General features: G+C 39.7%; 1 long non-coding RNA gene across 1 annotated transcript in view; it reads left to right on the forward strand.

Moving 5' to 3' along the window:
• Window positions 1-20564, forward strand: part of LOC107969310 (uncharacterized) — a 148889-nt gene that overhangs the window by 14917 nt on the left and 113408 nt on the right. Inside the window, exon 3 of the long non-coding RNA XR_008540539.1 lies at window positions 16660-16813. This is a non-coding gene — a long non-coding RNA (uncharacterized LOC107969310). The remainder of the gene's footprint in view (window positions 1-16659; window positions 16814-20564) is intronic.

Raw genomic sequence — 20564 nt, forward strand, 5'->3', positions numbered from 1 at the left:
AAGTATTTCATAAACAATAAAAATAATCTTTTCTCTGTTGACTTTGGTTACTGATACTATTTGAAATAGAATAATGAGTTCAGTTCAGGATATCTGAGAGCAAAGATTACAAGGGAAAATTGCTGAAGATAAACCCCCCTCTCCTGCAATCTCTAAGGGCAGAGTTTATCTTGTCTGGTCTAACTCATCGGGAATTTCAGACCTCTGAAAAAGTTCTGTTTGGAGTGAATAATTGGCCTTGAATTTTGACCTTTATAACAGAGATAACTTGGATTTTTTGGGAAATTTGATGATGATGTATAGTGAATTTTCTTATCTGGGAAAGATGAGTTTTTGAAGTGTTGTTATGGAATGGGTCTTTCTGGAAGAGTCTAGTTTTGATTCAAGCTAGCTTCCCAAATGCTGCTTGAAATCATAACATCTTGGAGAATGCTTGTACTGCTCTTAAGTAGGCAGGGGATCTTTGCTTATTCCCTGGCAGCGATGTATGGCATTTCCAGTTACTCAGGCTTAGGAAATAGAGCAGTCTTCTCCCGCAGGACTCAACTCTGCACTCTGCAAAAGAATGGCCTCTTTAGGGTACTTTGGATTTATTGTGCTAGTTTAAGCAAGGGGCACTTGACTGGGTATGATTTACTTTGTGTTTACAAGAGAAAAACAAATAAACTTCCGTCTCTATTAGGTAATTGACAAATGTTTATGGAGTGTTTACTGTGCACTTTCAATTGTGCCATGCCTTTTTGGGGACATAAAAATAAATTATCGGAAGTTGCTGAATTACTTTCCCCCCAAACACCATTCTCTTCTCTAGGCAGGACTTTCCATTTAACTGTACCTAAAAATCCCAAGTCAGATAATTTTTGAGATTGTGTCTGCCTTCCCAGAAACATCAGCACATCTGGAGCTGTGGCCTTGGGGTTGCTTGAATTTGACTCCTTGCCCATTCTTCATGTCTGTGTTCTGGACCCCTTGCAGGTCAGCTTTTTGTTTTGTTCCTGTCTACTGCTGGCCTCTTCAGACCTTGCACTTGTCCATATGTCTGCTCCTGTCTGTTCCAAGTCAGGTTTCCAGCTTCACTGTCGTTGGATTCAATTCCTATCAGCTACTGGGTCTGCTCCTGTCTTGGCCTTGCTTTGGTGACCCCCGTTCTACTCTTGGGCTCTAGATTCTCTTCCTTCTTTTAGCTCACAGCTTGGTGTTGAGCCATGGTTTATACCCATCATGACTTTATCCAGCTGTTTTCAAGGGGAGGCTGGGCAAGAGGATGTGTATGCCTTGGTGAAAAAGTATTACCTCTTTAGGGAAACTGGTTATACTGTCCAGGATACCTGTGGAAACACATCCGTGACATTAGTTGTGGCAATAGCATGGCGATGAGGAGCACATTCTAGAATTAGATAACCTTTATTCTCTGTCCTTTGCCTCCCATCTGTGTAGCTTTGTAGGGGTTATTAATCCTCTGTTTCCTTGTATGTAAAATGTGAACATGACAAATTTCACAGGGTTGTTGTGAGCTAGAAGATGCATAGGATATCCTTAGCATATAATAAATGCTCAGTAAATAATAGCTATTGCTTTCACTATAAATGTCTGGGGAATTGCAAGTAGCTTGGAGTTGTTATTGCATGCTTTAATAACGTGGAAGTTATGCTACAAGCTTTGGTTAGTCTTTCTAATTTATTACAACTGATATATATTAGGTATTTTCTATGAGCAAAGGGTTATGTCAAGCACTTTCCAGGATGTAAAGTATAGAATATGATTTCCCTTGAAAGAGGTTGCAATTTATTAGGAAACAAACAAAACAATTTTATTAAGAGGCCAAATGTGATAGATGGTGCAAGGGAGATGCCAAGTCTAGTGGGAGCAGAAGGAAAGAATGGGGTGTCTAATGACTCAGAGAACTGGAAAGCGCTCCGTCAAGTAGAAGACATCTGAACTGGACCTTGAAGGATGTGAGTATTTCTGAAGACAAAGAAGGGAGATGTAGGAATTTGAGTAGGCAGATATTGAGGTAAGAAGGCATATTTAGGGTAAAGTAACCTTGAGCAGGCAGATATTGAGGTAAGAGGAAATATTTGGGGAAAGTGGTCTTACAGTGTTATTTAAATTGGGGATCTTTGTAAATGTACAATTGGAGACCATTGTATGAATGATCTCAAATGTCAAATGTCATGGCCAACAAATTTAGACTTTATTCTATGGCAAGTGGAGAGTGTTGAGCAGCACAGTGTTATAATCAGGTCACATTTAAGGAAAGATTGGCTGGAATAGATCATGAGATGAATTGGAGCTGCTGTATTAGACCTGGAGGCAGTGGGAAGCGAGAACAAATTATTGCATTTGTCTAGGTGGGAGGAATCCTAGATCGTATTAGGATATAAGAGAGAAAACATGTAAGAGTCATTTCAGTGGTTGAAGCAAGAGGACTGATTGAATTTAGAAGGCAGGGAAGGTGGATACATTGGAAAACTCATTGGAGTCTGGGAGCCTGGGAAAACAGGGACATCATTACCATAGAAATGGAAGGAAGGAGGAGGATAAAGAAAGATGATCAGTCTTGTTTAGTACATATAGACGTGGTATCTAGGACTAATGGCACATTCTGGTGGAAATATTTAGCAGCCAGTTGGAAAGACCTTGTAAGGTAGCACTGCTCAAATTCCGTTGGGATCTAGTTTGTTTTTAAATCCGTGTAGGCTAGAATCCTTCTCATACTTCTTGTACTCAGTATTTTTTTTTTTTTGCACTATTCTCCTTAGCAGCATCTAATACCAGTTTTCCCCTTTGGAGGTTTGCCCAGTGGTGCAGTTAGGGAAATAATGATAATGATTCTGCCTCGTGTGTGTGTGTGTGTGTGTGTGTGTGTGTATTATAGCTCAGTCTATAAGGGAACGTGCAATCTTTAACTTATCTGACCTCTGTTTTCTAACTTGTAAAATATGATGAATAATAATCACCGTATCTATCTCCTGGAATAGTTGTGTGTCCAAATTAGAATGTGACTAAAAACACAATTAAAGTGCTATATAAATAAAATGAATCATTCTTATACTCATCATCAAAGTCCTTAGCGGATGTCTTTCGTGTGACTTTTAAACCCATTCCCCCATTGCTTCCTATAAAGTAGGAAATCACCCAATGAGAACTCCTTTTTTTTTTTTTTTTTGGCATTAGCCTGTGAATCATAGACTTATTTCTTCTAAAGTGACAATTAAAAGCAAAGAGAAAGAAAGCCCAACTGCATAAACACATCTATTTATATTTTAAACTGAAAGTGCATTCACCCAAACCACAAAACCCCAAATCAACTTTTAGCTCCTTCCGAGCCCATGTCCAGCCCCTGGGCTCTCCCGGAGGTGAACTGCTGGGAAAGTGTGTGGGCTTCAAGCCCAGGATCGACTCAATGGCTTCTTCCTCTCCCCTCCCCACGCCTTCCCTCCAGCACACCTGTTTGCAGAACTTCTTCCTCTCTTGCCCAGGCATTTTGATTCTGGTCACGACCACCTGTGAAGGATGACGCAAATTTAGCCCTACGCACATCCTTGCCTTGTTGCTGTCTTCAGGGTCCCAAACTGGGTTGATTCACCCCACAGGACGTTATTTTTAGCCTTTATCTCTTAGTGGTTTTGTTTTCTTTCCGCCGCCTTTTGACCTGAGAGCTGGAAATAAAGTCCGCCTTCCATAAAGACGAGAAAGTTGTCAGTCATTTCCTTCCTGCTCACATGAAAGGCCGGCCCAACGGAGCTTGCAGAAGACGCTGAAAGTTCCAGTTCACTGGGTCCTGAAAACACCCGCACTTTGGGAGTGAATTTCATTTCTTCCGTGTAGGCTAAGCAGAGAGGTTGCCTGGGCTAGGCAGCTGTTCTTTCAAAGGGTCTTGAAGATGCTCAAGGGAAATGCAATAAAAAAAAACCACATTTTCCCTCTCCTTTTGATCATGGTTGCTGAACCCAAACACCTGGGCAGCCTGCCTACTTTTAAATATTTGAAATAATTAAAAGAAATTCACAGGCAAAACGAGAAAGTATTGCTTTTAGTATGAAATCATATCACACTATAACATCATTGGACAGAAAACTTAGTTTTTACTATGAAATAAAATATGAGAAATTGCTTTGCAAATTTTGTAAAGTGCTAGGTATATTAAAGATCTCGAAAATTATAGTTTGTTTTTTCTGATTCTGAAATGAATATATATGTATCTATATATATTCAAATGAAATAGAAATATATAAAAATAGAAAAATATATGAGCATGCAGTATCTTTTTCAATATCGGAATTCATTTTTGGGCTATTATAATTCAACCACTTGCCTATTGATATCATTTTTGGAGAGGTATTATCAATATTAGTGCCACTAATTTCCTCCTACATTTATGAGTGAACTTTTCTATCATTATCATTCAGATTAAATTCTAAATGTGTAATTACTGACTCAAGGCATACACAATTAAATTAAAATTAAGTTATAGCTGATGAATGAAAATCATATATATTTATGGTATGCGACATGTTTCGATATATGCATAGTCGTGAAGTGGTTAAATGAAGCTAGTTAACATCTCCATTACCACAATATACTTACTTTTGTTGTGAGAACATTTAACATCTGCATCCTTAGCAGTTTTTCAAGTACACAGTACATTATTATCAACTATAGACACCCATTTCTCCAGGAAGACAGTACCAATTTACAGTTCCTACAAAGGTGTATATAAATTTCCATTTCCTCAAACTCTTGCCAACAGAGGGTTTTGTTTGCCTGCTTCTCAATCTTTGTTACTTTGGCTGTCGTATTTGTTATTGGGTAACTCGAGTATCTTTGTGTATATTTGTGAGCTATTTAAATCTGTCTCTCATGAATTGTTTAATCCTTTCCCATTGTTTTTTCCTGTGAGGTTATCTTTTACTAATTGATTTATAAGAATCACTTTCCTATTGGGTATTAATTATTTTTCTCTTATATATGCAAATATCTTCCCAGTTTGTCACTTGCATTTTTGCTGCCGTACAATGTTTTTTTCCTTCGTTTTTAAGTGGCTAGGCATATTCATCTTTTCCTTTATGGTTTCTGCTTTTTGCGTTGGATGTTGGATGGCCTTTTCTGTCACTGGATATGAGGCTTGCTTCTAGGCAGGCTTTGGAGCTGGACAGACTAACTTAAGCCTCACTTCTGTCTCACATTGGCTGAGACTCCAAGAGGACAAATCAGTTGCCCAGGTCTGTATATCGGGATAATAATCCATATTTCACAGTGTTGTTCAATAACTAGTGGGCTTAGGGGTCTAGAGCTCAGGACTAGGCTTGTCATAAAGGAGGGGCAGGGTGTTAGTTTCCTTTCTCCCTCTTATCTTCAAAATGAACTGGATACTGATTTAGTTCCTCTAAAGAAGAGAACAACAGGGATGAGAAGGTCTCTTTTACTGTCTTGCTTTCAGTTAATACTAATAAATGCTCTACAGGGAAGTGGTTCTCAGGATGTCCTATGGGTATCAAGGGAGTGCCTATCTCTTTCCTGCTTTAGCATATTGTTTTTTTTTTTTTTGGAAAAAGAAAGTAGGTAATTTCTGTTCCTGTATTTTCATCGTTATACATTTTTTGAAAGAATAATTAGCCTCATGGCAAAATGCAACTCTCCTCAAAGATGAAAAACCAAAAAGATTAAATGTAGATGCTCGTGTGAAGGTTTCAGGTAAAACAGAGAGAAAAGACGAAGCTGAGGCATCCAGGAGATTCTTGGGAAAGAAGGGCTTCTTCCCTGTAGAAGAGACCTCCTTGGGACTTTATTATTTCTACATACACCTTTATGTTAACAAAATCTAGCCTCAGTCATTAAAAAAAGATCTGTTTCTGCAACAACCACCATATTCATTAGCACGTCAAAAACTTTAGTTTTATATTGTATAGATAGAACGAAATATGAAAAGATGCCTCAGTAAGAGATTTACTTGGTTTCACCGTCCAACATCTACCTACATCTTTTCATTCTCTCCAAAAATAATGAAGCCATAACTTTCATCCTTCGCAAAGAAAGTAAATTTTCAGGGAAGCTCCTTTTCTCTGCCAAGTGTAAATTTTGAAACACTCCTCGGTTAGGTCTGCATGCACAACGTAATGGAGGAAATACAACCAGCCAACAAGCTAATCCAAGAAATAGGAGCTCACTGTTACTTTACTTACCCGAATATCTAAAATCTTGGTTATTTCAGCCTGAATTATACAGAATTATTGAATCATTTCTAAGTCATTTTTGTGTGTGTAGGCACAGTCTATTTTAGGGCTCTATTCTTTATATCCATAATCAGATGAGCTAATGTATGAAATATTAAGCTTTATAACTCTTATTTCAATTTTCTTAATAATCTATCTCCTGCTTCTCATATAATAAAATTTAAATTTCACAAACTTATTTGAAATCATCACTATAGTGGGATTAAGGATAAATTCAGCATCTGTCATTAAAATATAATCCAGATATGGGATGGGAATGCTTTTTTTTTTAGATGGAGTTTCGCTCTTGTTGTGCAATGGCCCGATCTTGGCTCACCGCAACCTCCACCTCCCGGGTTCAAGTGATTCTCTTGCCTCAGCCTCCTGAGCAGCTGGGATTACAGGCATGTGCCACCACACCTGGCTAATTTTGTATTTTTAGTAGAGATGGGGTTTTGTCATGTTGGCCAGGCTGGTCTTGAACTCCTGACCTCAGGTGATCCACCCGCCTCGGCCTCCCAAAGTGCTGGGATTACAGGTGTGAGCCACCACATCTGGCAGGATGGGTATGATTTTTAAAGCCCAGAGTACAAATAATAATAATAGGGATAATAAACTATATAAATTAATTATTAATAAAAATAATAATCAAATAGTATTTGAGTACTTAGGATTGATTGGTTGATTGATTCATTCATCAAATACTTAGTGAGTGCCTACTATGTGTCAGACAGGGTTCTATATACTGAAGATAGAGTGGGAAGCAGATAAGATCCTTGCACATACAGAGCTAATTATCCTGTAGCCAATGGGGAAACATAACAAATGGGAGAATGCAGAAATGAGATGACTGCAGGTAGTAATAAGCATATAAATAATATAAATAAAATAAAATTGGGAGACGTAAGAGATCATGTTGTGGTGAGGAAGGTGGTAGGGAAAATGCAATACATAGGTTGGGCAGGGAAGGTCTTTCTGTAGAGGTGACATTTGTGCTGGGATCTGAGTGATGAAGCATGTGAGAGTGATGAAGCACGTAAGGAAGAGTTTTCCAAACAGAGGGAACAGCGGCTCTAAGGCCCAGAGGAAATAATGAGTTTGGTGGTTGTATGTATGATGGTTAATTTTATGTGTCAACCTGGCTACACCATGGTAGCCAGGTGCTCAGTCAAATACTAGTCTAGATGTTGCTGTGAAGATATTTTTTAGATGAGATTCTGTGTAAATCAATACACTTTGAGGACACGAACAGACAGTTCTCAAAAGAAGACATACAAGCGGCCAACAAATATATGAAAAAATGCTCAACATCACTAATCATTAGAAAAATGCAAATCAAAACCACAGTGAAATACCATCTCACACCAGTCAGAATCGCTATTATTAAAAACGCTAAAAAACAACAGATGCTGGTAGGCTGTGAAGAAGAGAGAATGCTTATACACTGTTGGCGGGAATGTAAATTGGCTCAGCCACTGCGGAAAGCTGTTTGAAGATTTCTCAAAGAGCTTAAAACAGAATTACCATTTGACCTAGCCATCCCATTCCTGGCTATATATCCAAAAGAAAATAAATTGTTCTACCAAAAAGACACATGCACTGTTATGTTAATCACAGCACTATTCACAACAGCAAAGGCATGGACTCAACCTAGGTGCCCATCCATGGTGGACTGGAAAATGAGAATGTGGTAGATATAAAAAGTGGGGTATATATCATGTTCTTTGCAGCAACATGGATGGAGCTGGAGGCCATTATCCTAAGTAAATTAATGCAGGAACAGAAAACCAAATACTGCATGTCCTCACTTACAAGTAAGAGCTAAACACTGGGTAATTATGGACATAAAGATGGCAACAATAGACCCTGGAAACTACTAGAGTGGGGAGGAAAGGAAAGGAACAAGGGTGGAAAAACTAACTGTTGGTTACTATGCTCACTACCTGGGTGACGAGATCATTCATATCTCAAATCTCAGCCTCACGCAGTACACCCAGGTAACAAACCTGCCCATGTACCTCCTGAATCTAAAATAGAAGTTATTCTTTAAAAAAAACCCTTTGAGAAATGCAGATTACTCTTGAAAATGCAGGTGAGCCTCATCCAATCACTAGAAAGCCTTAAGAGAAAAAAGGCTGGTGTCTCCTCTGGAAGAAGAAATTCTTCCTGCAGACTGTCTTTGGACCTGAGCTGAAACATCAGCTTCCCTGGATCTCAAGGTTGCTACCTTACCCTACAGGTTTTCACCTTGCCAGCCTCCACAATCACATGAGCCAATTTCTTAAAGTAAATCTCTTTCTCTCACACACATGCTGTTTGCTCTGTTTCTCTGGAGAACCCTGACTAATACACTACATGAATAATAAGTTGAAAGGAGGAGAGACTAAAGTGACAAGAGTAAAGATGAGAAGAAATGGGTGGTGTGGTACGTGTTGAAGTTACAGGTCACAGAAACTGAATATATGAAGTGAGGGAAAGGATGAAGTGAAGGGCAATTCTTCTGGTAGGCACTGTGCTAGGGGCTCTCTCTCTATAATGCCTTATTTTTACGATAATCATTATCACATTTTATTTTATTTTCTGAGACGGAGTCTTGCTCTGTCACCCAAGCTGGAGTGAAGTGGCACGATCTCGGCTCACTGCAACCTCCGCCTCCCGGGTTCAAGCAATTCTCCTGCCTCAGCCTCCTGAGTAGCTGGGATTACAGGCACACGCCGCCACGCCTAAGTTTTGTACTTTTTAGTAGAGACGGGGTTTCACCACGTTGGCCAGGCTGGTCTCAAACTCCTGGCCTCGTGATCTGCCCGCCTCGGCCTCCCAAAGTGCTGGGATTACAGGCGTGAGCCACTGTGCCTGGCCTATCACTTTATATATGAGGAAAGCAAGAGCCAAAATTTTGAGTCAAATAACTTTTCAGAATCATGAGCCTATAGATGTCCACATTTGTAGATTTTCTAAGGATCATTTCAGACCAAATGCCAAGGAAATACTTTTCAATTGGTTTCTATTTCGTGACTTGAAGTTGGGGGCAGGGGAAAAGATGGATTGTTACAGTAGTTTAAGATCCTGTTGGTTACATGTAGATCAGTTTGTCCTATTAAACACAATACAACCTTCCTAGCATCTTGTTTTTCTTACACTTCTTTATATCTTTGCCAGCCAATGACTCTTCATTTAATTATTTGTATATTACTTAGTTGTTACTTGGTTTCAATCTATTGTTTAACACACCTGTGAGTGGTTAGAAATTTTTCAGTCACAATCATATTAGTGATATCCTTGAGGGAAGAAAAGCGAGAAAGTGCTTGATCAACTCCAGTCATATACACATATTTTGTTATTTCATCCTTCCATGTATCGTCCAGAATCCATGCTACCATTCCCATGTTCCAGAAGATCAACCAGGGGCTTGGAGAAATAAAGTATGATTTTTCTCAGATTACAGAAATAACAAATGACAAAAACAAGGTACAGAGAAGATATGCTAGGACACTCTCCATCATTTCATGCTATTAGTGTTTCTGATTTTTTTCTATTTTTTTCTAGTATCTCTCCTCTTTAGTTGTTTCATACAACAATCTTTACCATCTGCCACACTAAATATATATTAAAAATATATTCCAGTTAATATACAGTTTGTGTGTGTGTGTGTATGTGTGTGCATGTGTGCACGTGAGCACCTGCACTAGGACTCTTCAAATTTTAATGTAAGTGGGACTTTTTATTTTTATTTTTTTTTGAGACAGTCTTGCTCTGTTGCCCGGGCTGGAGTGCACTGGCACAATCTCGGCTCACTGCAACCTCTGCCTCCCGGGTTCAAGCAATTATCATGCCTGAGCCTCCCGAGTCCCTTGGATTACAGGCATGTGTGACCACACCGGGCCCTAAGTTTTGTATTTTTAGTAGAGACAGGGTTTCACCACATTGGCCAGGCTGGTCTTGAACTCCTGACCACATGATCTGCCTGCCTTGGCCTGCCAAAGTGCTGGGATTACAGGCGTGAGCCACTGTGCCTGGCCATAAGTGGGACTTTTATTTATACTGATTTGGCAGCTTAAAACCACCCTTTCCCATAGAAATGAACATATATAAAAGGAGACCATTTGACTTTCAAGACAAAGCTTGCTTTACTTCCTTTGCTTTAGTATGATATTAGTTCTATTAAGAGTTGTCTTTTCAGTTAATCTAATTATTCTTCAGTAATGACATTTCCTCATTTTTGCACCTTTGAGTTAACAACATTCCCAGGATTTTTCTCTTATGGTCTTCATTATATATAGTGAGCAATGTGTTTGTTAGGAATTCATTCTGTAATTCTAGTGTTTACCTGAGTTCAATAACCCCTCAGCATAATATAGTATTAATGAGGACTTTCAAACAAGAGAGATAAAATGTTGAAATCTTCACGTGCTTGTTTGCAGCTTTTGGATACAGGAGATCATTTAAAATAGACTTTGAATTTTATTTATTTTTGAGTTCTGATAACTTTCTAGGTGACCTTGGTGTGTATGAACAGCATGGGCCAAGGAACTGTTTTTTTTCCGGCTTTCAGACGTCAGATTGCTTCCTTTCACACCTTGGAATGTCAGAAATTTACTGACTTCTTTCTCCCTGAGATGTTTTTCTCTTGCAGTATTATTACGGGGACAGGGGTATTCTGTTTACTTGTTGCCGGGTGGTTTTTGAGACCTCTGTTGCAATTGAAACAAGAAGCCAACCAACAAAATCAACTCTTGCAATCATTTCTGTCACAAAGAAAATGTCACATTAACCTTCTCAAAGCCTGGAGATTTAGTGCCAAAATGCATTGTGACATTTATAGGGTTTACCTTAGGTTTAGAACAGAGACCTGAGTGCCCTAAAACTTAGTCGTGTGGCTAAGGATCATTTGAGACCAAATGCCAAGGAAATACTTTTCAATTGGTTTCTATTTCATGACTTGAAGTTGGGGGTAGGGGAAAGGATGGATTGTTACAGTAGTTTAAGATCCTATTGATCACATGTCGGTCAGTTTGTCCTATTAAACACAGTACATGTGTATGGGGGAGTCTTGGTATGTATCCAATTCCATTCTCTATTAAATGACAATCTTGATAAAAGTTTATGGGTTTTTACTAAACAAAAACCAGAAGAGATTTGGTGGCAGAGATATTTGGTGCTCACAAAATATCAGGGCTTCCTTGCCTTCCTTTCTCAGCCTTGCTCGCGATTAAGTTCGAGCTGTGGACCCGTTTTGGCAAACGGGTTGTGAGCAGAAGTGATGTCTGCTCCTTTCATTTCTGCCCCCCAAATCCCTCCATGAATCTTGGGTTCTTTCCTCCTGTGCTGCAGAGGCCTTGAGAGCTGAGATGGGGAAATGGTGGCAACATAAGTTGGAGAAGTCCTGGAGAGAATTTTCCTGGAAAAAATTCTGCATTGGACTTAGCATGAGCAAGAATTGAACCTTTGCGGTGTAGAGCACCCCTTCCCCCATATTTTGGGTTTCTCTTGTTACCTTACCAGAGGGAAGGTTAATTTTTCAAATTTGTATAATATCAGGATGACTGTCCAAATTTTTATCATAGTTCTGAAATGGGAGAGTTCCCTGACCCCCCTTGCAGGACATGTGACAGGGGTGTGGCTCATCTGTTCGGTAGCTGCCACTGCTCAAACCCCTTATGGGAGGGGGAGCACACAGACAGATAGGGGCAGGAGCCCAAGCAGGTGTGTGTTATGGTGAGCTCTTTTAACCTTGCCGTCCATGTAAAGCTTAAGTATTAACCAGTTCAGTGGACCCTCTGCCTTTTTGCAAGGATGGAGGGCCAGAGTGACAGCTTTCTGTATTCTGAGCTCTTGTCCAGCATCCCAGAAAAATTGGGTCACAGACGGATTTGAAGGATGGTGAATGCAGGGGTTTTATTGAGTGGTGGAGGTCTTTCTTAGGGGGTGGATGGGGAGCTGGGAAGGGGATGGAGTGGGAAGATGATCTTTCCCTGGGGTTTGGCTGTCCAGTGGCTGATTCTCCAACCGTCCCCAGCCAAACTCCTCTCGACATTCCTTCTCTTCTCCCCTTCTCTACTACTCTTCTGCTCTTCTCTTTGTCTGCTTCTCTCCTCCTAGAGCTGGGGATTTGTGTTTTATATGGGTAAAGGATAGGGGGGTGTGGCGGGCCAAAAGGCAACTTTTGGGTGCAAAAACTGGAATGCCTGTTCCCATTTAGGGCCTCAGGTATCTAGGCTTGAGGGTAGGGCCTTTGCTGGGGACCCCCACCCTCCTGACTCTTGTCCTTATCATTTCTAAGGCATTGCCTTAGAAACTGTCTGAGAGGTAAAGATTTTATTTCCACAGTCTCATAATTCACATCCCAGTTACTTATGCATATGTCTGGACAAACTTTGGTTGCAGTGTTTGGCAGCTCTTTGTGCTCTGCAAAGTATTTCTGTGGCATTTGAAATGCTCAGACAACCCCAACAATGTGGGAGTTGAGGGGGAGAAAATGTAGATGCAATTTCCCTTCAGAGTTATGCATTTTGCACACAATGCATAGTGGGTGGAACATTTATGTGAATTGTGCCTTTGGGGCATCATTGAAAGTTATGGCCTGTAAGAAAACGGGAATCAGTTTTATTTAAGTTGGTCTTTAAAAGGCAGCCCTAGAGGAAATTTTATCCCCATTATCTCTGTCAACTGTAATTTTTATGTCTTGCTGCTGACTGTCTATTACACTCCTACCTCTCAAGTCATCTTCTGTATCTACATGGCATTATTCCACTTGGGCTTCCTCCCATAATTCATTTTCTCAACTTTAAATTGATTTGTTTTTTAGAGATAGGGTCTCCCCATGCTGCCCAGGCTGGTCTTGAACTCCTAGGCTCCTCCCACCTCAGCCTCCTGAGTAGCTGGGACTAGAGGAGTCACGTACCACCATGTTTGGCTTTTAACTCTTTGTTTTTGAAATTATCTCAGACTTAAAGACAATTTGCAAAAATAGTACTGAGAGTTTCCATATATCCTTCACCAGGTTCCCCAAATATTCAAATTTCAGCTTGTTTATTACTTGTCTTCTTTTTCTTTCTCTGAAATTTTTGGGAGTAAGTTGCAAATATGGTGTCTTTTATCCCAAAATGCTTCAGTACATGTTTCCTAAAAATAAATGTTCTTTCACATAACTGCAGTACAATAAGCAAATTAGGAAATTAATATTGATCTAGTATTAATTTAGTCCAGCAGTTGGCAAATGTGCCTTCCCAGTTATGTTCGTAAATAAAGTTTTATTGGAACATAGCCATGCCCATTTGTTTATGGACCATCCTTGGCTGCTTTCTGCCTACAATGGTATTGTTAAATAGTTGTGGTAGAGACTACATGGCCTGCAGTCTCTGAAAACATTTACCATCTGATCTTCTAGAGGAAACACTTGTGAGGCTTCATCTGGTTGATAGATCTTATCGAATTTTATCATTTGTCCATAATGTCTTTTACTGCAAAAAAAAAAAAAATTCTCATTTGGTATCCTGTCCGTGATCACATATTATATTTGATTGTTATGTCTTTTTATTCTCTTTCATTGTAAAACAATTATTTGGTGTTTCTTTATTGTTCATGACCTTGATACTTTTGATAAATACAGGACATTTATTTTGTATATCACATTTCAGTGTAGGTTTGTGAACTTTTCTCGTGATTTGATTTACGTTAAGCATTTTTGGCAATACTCAGATGTGATGTTTTGTCTTTCTTAGTGCAATCTAATGGGGCGCACATGATGTCTATTTTTCTCATTACTGGTGGTAATTTTGATCCCTTTGGTTAAGATGATAGGGTTTCTCCACTGTAAAATTGTTTTTCCCTTTGTCCTTAATACGTATCTTGTGGGAAAATGCTTTGAGTTTATGTAAGTATCATATTTTAAATCAAACTTCCACCAGTAGTTTTAGCATCCACTGATAGTTCATCTCTATAACAATTACTATTATGGTGGTTGCCCAAAGCGATTTTTTTTTTTTTGAGACAAAGTCTTGCTCTGTCACCCAGGCTGGAGTGCAGTGGCGTGATCTTGGCTCACTGCAACCTCCGCCTCCCGGGTTCAAGAGATTCTCCTGCCTCAGCCTCCCCAGTAGCTGGGATTACAGGCACCTGCTACCACACCTGGCTAATTTTTTAATTTTTAGTAGAGACGGGGTTTCACTATATTGGCCAGGCTGGTCTTGAACTCCTGACCTCGTGATCCACCCACCTCAGCCTCCCAAAGTGCTGGGATTACAGGCATGAGCCACCATGCCCAGCTGAATAAAGGAATTTTAAAATTCGCTTTGGTGGCTCACACCTGTAATCCCAGCACTTTGGGAGGCCGAGGCGGGTGGATCACGAGGTCAGGAGTTTGAGACCAGCCTGGCCAATACAGTGAAATTCCTTTATTCTTCCATATTTACTAGTGTGAAATCTATTCTTAGCAAGGATCTTCCTCCCTCCATTCTTTTTTTTTCTTTTCTTTCTTTCTTTCTTTCTCTTTTTTCTTTCTCTTTCCTTCTTTCTCTCTCTCTCTTTCTTTCTCCCTCTTTCTCTTTTATCTCTTTCTTTCCTTTCTTCTCTTTCTCCCTCCCTCACATCTTTCCTTCCTTCCTTCCTTCCTCCCTCCCTCCCTCCATTTTTTTCTTCTCTCTCTCTTTCTTTATTTCTTTCATCCCATGGATTTTTACTTTTATTTTGTGGTCTATAATCTATAACTATCATTGTTTATCTTGATGCTCAAAATGTTCTAGGAAAATTTTTACTTTTAACAATGATTCATTAGGTAGTAACTTGAAATACTCAGGGTCAAACGCTGTGTTTCAAACATCTCTGCATAGCCGTTGCCTAGTATAGTGCATGGAAATGTTAGGCATTCAATAAATATTTTTTTGAATGCAGGTCCTAACTCAAATGACTAAACCACTAAATATGGAATGTTAAACACTGGATTAGACAATGTATTAGGCATATGTTGGAGTATAGCTTCAGTATTATAGCCAGTGTGAGCAAAAACCATGATTTTTTTTCTTTTTTGATTAATATTTTCTGAGTAGTCAGGCTCACTTGATTTTTAAAAATTTAATCAATTTTTTCTCACTTGCTTTTGAGACTGAAATCTCTTTATCAGAAACATGGCTTTCCCTAGACATATTCTAGTTCTCGCTTAGTGGGAAGTGTTCCAAATTCCCTTGTGGTCTAAAACCTTCTTAGTGTTATCCAAGTGGTGGAAAGTGATTGTCTTAGGGATTCAGGAAAGATTTTTACCTGACTCCAGAACAACTAATTCAGAATAAAAGCAGTTCTATGTATTTTCCAAATCTCTATTTTCTGAAATCTATAAAAACTGATCACAATAGTACTTCTAAGAAATGATAATGATATTCTCTTATTCAACATCACCCTCTTTGGCTCCATTTTTTCCCCTAATTTGTCAACAAAGGGAAAATTCCTGTTGATGCTTTGCGTTTTGCTGTTATGACTACCATTTATGATTTGCCCTTGAAATCAGTGAACTGGTTTGGGGTAGGACGGGCTGGTTTGGGAATTATAGGAATGTTACTTGAGGCTGTCTGTGCCTGGAAGGAAGCCATGAGTAGTGAAGAGGAAATAGCTGAGATTGGCTTAAAGGAAGTGTAACCAGTGATATTTTCCCCATTCCTAAGTCAAGTCTTTGCTGTTACCGTCAATAACTGCTAACTCAGAGGATGCAACCTTAGTAATTCATTTCCTTAAGTAAGTGGATTCTACAGGCATGATGCTTACTTCTTGGCCGATATTGAAGTATCTAACAGGGCTTCAGTGGAGCTTCCATATTGTCAGTTTCTGTACCCCTGTGAGCCTCTGCTCTCCTGCTAATCTTCCCAGTCTGGGAAGTAGACTTGGACAGAGATCGATCTTCCTTTTGGCTCTATGGCATGGCATAGCTGAATCAGGAGGTTTAAATGCATAATTAAGCATCCTTGCTTTCTGATTAGCTCATGAATTGCCTCTTAATCCTTAGAGTAAAATTGGTCCATTTTGTCTCAGTTTTAGAGGTGAATTATCTAAGAAGGTAACAATATTTTTTCTTTGAGGTAGGTGTTCATTCTGTTTGTGTAGCTGAACCAAAGTTATTCTTGGGAGCAACATGACCATCAGATATGTGCAAAGCAATTTAGAATTAATTGTACAGGGTGTCATGCATTCATTATTTTCCCCAGAAGGGTTAGGCATTGTATTTTAACTGGTGTCTACAGCATCTGACTGCAGGAATTCCCTTGAGCATCTCATTTGCCCACCATCATTATCTTTTTTCCCCCTTCTGAGCTCTCCTTCAGCAAGAACTCTGTCTCTTCTATGTGCCCTGTGACACATCTTATAAATTGCTGCACCAGATTGTGATGAACCTTGATATTCATGGAAACTGCAACCCAGGTGGGAGATAACCTTTGACAGGCTCTCTCCTATTCTTTAGTGGCCAGTTTCACAAAGAGGCTGCAGGAAGCTGCTTCCAGCAGGCTGAGTCCTGAGGAGGAGACGATAACAGTGGGAGAAGCACCTGGTAACAGCGGCACTTCATCCAGGAAGAAAACAGGATCTAAAATATAAACAACATCCTTACAACACAAGTAAGTGCACAGTTCACTCTCGAGTGTGTTCGACTATATTCTTCCAAGAGTCTCATGAGAATCTTACTGAAACAGGAAGATGGTCAAAAGATGAATCGAAGTGTCAAGATTTCCAGTGGACACCATCAAAAGGATTTTTTGTTGTTGTTGTTGATCTTTTATTTTTAAACACATGAGTATGACCAACCATGCCATATCTACAATGTCGAACTTTTTTTTTTAGCTGAATAAAAATTTAAATACCTCAGAACTGACACTATTTTAAGGGAAATGATGTAAATGGGAACAAAACAAAAAGAAGAAAGAGTTTCGATGATCCTGTCTCTCTAAAAGCATCTCTTCCAAAGCAGATGTTATCTTTATTAAACATCATAGGATTAGTAAAGATGACATTTATTAAGTGTTTGCCATTCCAGGCATTGTGCAAGGTGCTTCCTGGGTAGCATCTCATTTAATACTCTGGAAAGTTATGCACAGAGAGGGTAAGTAGCTCTCCTAGTGTCTCACAGCTAGTAAGTGATAGACCCAGGACTGAGACCCAGGCAGTGTGGCTCAGAGCTGGCTTGCTTGTCCTTTACAGTCTTGCCTATCTGTACCATTTATACATTTTAATAAGAATTATATTGATAGAACCATTTATACATTTTAATAAGAATTGTATTGATAGAGGCATGAGGCAGAGAAATTCTAGGCAGACAGGGGTGGGTCCCTGGCAAAATCCCACCTTCAAGTCGAAAATCCTGAAACCCGTGGCCCAAAAGTGAGAATTTCTATCCCTATTTGCTCACTCTCTCTCAACTGGTTCTTTCTGAATAATGTCTTTCTAACAATCAAATATTGCCTTTTCCAAAACTACCTATGGCCTGCCAGGATCCCCATCTTGTGCCTATAAAGACCCCAGACTCAGTCAGTAGAGGAGAGAAGTGGCTTGACTGGAGAGAGGTGACTTGACTTCAGGGGGATGGCTGGACTTTGGAGGAGAGATAGTTTAACTTTGGAGAAGAGCCAGCCAGAGCCAGCCAGACATCAGGGAAGATTATCTTCCCTTCCCGTCCCCTCTCAATCGTCCGAGAGCCATTTCCATTGCTACATAAAATTCTCTACCTCCACCAACCTTCAAGTGTCCGTGCAACCTAATTCTTCTTGGATGCCAGACAGGAGCTTGGGACCCACCGAATGCAGGTACCCAAAAAAGGCTGTCACACTGGCTCTTTGTTTTCACTGGTGGAGGGCAGCTGCCCCACACAATGAGTCAAGGAATCTACTGAGCTGATAACACGCTGCCGTCCATGGACGGCGGAGCTAAGAGAGGATTGTAACATGCCCTCTGGGGCTTCACGGGTCACAAGCACCCCCACCCTGGCATTGCCACGGGGCCTGCATGGAGCATGCTCCTGCCAGCACCCAAAGCGGCTGTCTGGAACACTCACTCACTCATGTACTCCCTCCCACAATAGGTTGAGTGCAGTGGGCCAAATAAACAGGGCACCTCTGTTGCAAGTCCAATGGAGGGGTCGAGAAAAACTCCTGCATCAGTATTGTGTCCATACTCTTTTAAAAAGACCCTGTGGCTGGTAAATAAAAAGCCATGATCAGTATGCTAATTTTGTTTCTTCAAATTATCAATGTCTCTTTAGTTGTAGACCAAAACACCAATAACATTTCATGCCAAAAGCCATTTCCTTAATATTTCTATGGCCTTCAGTCGATGCCACTACGTAGTTTTTAAGGATCAGGCCCAAGACCTTTTGCTATCAATTATCAAGAAAAATCTGCTGGGTGTGATGGCTTATGTCTGTAATCCCAGCACATTGGGAAGCCAAGGTGGGCAGATTGCTTGAGTCCATGAGTTTAAGAGCATCCTGAGTTTGTCTCTACAAAACAAAAATAAAATAAAAAGAAAGAAAATGAAAAGTAATATCTCTACTTTAGAACTTCTTTGTAGTTTCCTTGTTTATTGCAAGGAAAAGAAACTGAGGCAGAAGACAAATTGAGAAGGGAAATGTCAAAAGTAAATGTGTCATTCTTACCTCTGAACAGGTATAACTATCATGAGTTTTTAAGAATGGTGTACATCCAAGCTGGTTCCTGTTATTCAGAGCAGAACCCTCCTATGACTTCAGCTGTTTCTTCAGTTGGATTGCCACTGACAGTTCTGGGACGACCTGAAATCTCTAGAGATTAAGTGTTTCAGAACTAGATGTACCTGACCATCTTGAAAATGCACCTGCCCACCTGGTCCAATTAGAAAAGTTACTATTTCAACAAATAGCACATTTTTCTAAAAAGAAATGGGATAAAGTAGCTCAAGATTTTAAGACAGGTGCTAAATTCTATCTTGTTGTAGTCATCTTCATGTTATTAATTCATCCATTCATGTAGCAAATGTTTACTGAATATGTGCTGTGTACCAGGCATTTTTCCAGGGTTGAATGCAGCAGTGAACCAATATAAAAACTGCTGTCCCCCAGTATCTTATATTCCAGAGTGTTATTAAGTGGTCTACATTTTATTTCTACTCAATAACTGTAGATCAAAAGAACAAATGATGGAACATGATAATAATAAAAATATAATTGCTTTGTTAAATTTTCACAGGTATTAGCAGTGTGCCAGGCACTTTACATGTATTAGCTCCTTAATCTTTACAAGAAATTTATGTAGGTTTTAATTTACAAGAATGACTAAGTTTTTGATTCAACCAAATACAATTATTATTCCCATTTTAAAGATGAAGAAAAAGAGAAATCCACTCCACAACCAATGAACAGATTTCCTAAATATCATGTAGATAAATGTGTTGGAACTGGGGTTGAAACGAAGGGGCCCCTGACTCCAAGTCCACATGATCTGTCACCATGCTCTACGAATCAGAAGGGTATAACTTACAATTAAATATGTCCAGGTGAATAGAATATTAGTTTAAAGGAAAATTGGCAACTGTTAATGTAATCACTCTAGATGTTAATACAATATAGCCAGCTCCCACTGGCTTAAGTTTATTTTCATCATCATCTTTATATGCCAATAGCATTTAGCCCTTGTAATGATTTTCAGGTGCCAAGATAAGCTCTGGAGAAAGAGCTTCCTTTTGCAGTGAACCCAGTGAATCATTTATCCTTCCCCTAAGATCTGGAACTATTTTAAGTACCTGACTTCCAGTGAGTGTTGTGGAGATTGACAGGGGTGCTGGTTGTATTTTGCACAGTTTTATTAACTCACCCACTCTGACTTTCCCCAAGGCACATCAGTAAGACGAATCTATCTACAAAAGGTTCCTTGTGACTCTTTTATGTGGAGTATGCCTGATTCTTGCAAAAAAGCTAAAGGGCCTTAGTTTCCTGCAGGAAATCTGTGACTAAATCCAGGACCTAGAGCGGAAACATTAAGTGTATCGTGGGAGAAAAGGAAAGCAAAGTGCTAAAGTTGTTACTCTGAACAGAGGATATCGGAGCATCCTGCAAAAAACTTCCTGTTTAGCCAGGAGACTAGAAAACAAGATGAAAAACACTTAACTTCAATGACTATTGTGTAAATATATTTTTATACTTTCATTATCTTGGGCAGGGCTTACTCACAAGAACTCATGGTTTCCCAAGGTGGAGAGTTAGTCACTGAGTCACACCCAGCCTCCCATCTTCCTTGTTTTGACGGCCACACTAAGACCTTGTGTCATTTGTGTAGGCTATCCCTAGGCCTGTACCACATCCTATGCTGAACTTTCTTCCCGGAATGTGCTTCCTTCAACTTG

The sequence above is a fragment of the Pan troglodytes genome, chromosome 19 (assembly GCF_028858775.2).
Source record: "Pan troglodytes isolate AG18354 chromosome 19, NHGRI_mPanTro3-v2.0_pri, whole genome shotgun sequence".
Classification (NCBI taxonomy): domain Eukaryota; kingdom Metazoa; phylum Chordata; class Mammalia; order Primates; family Hominidae; genus Pan; species Pan troglodytes.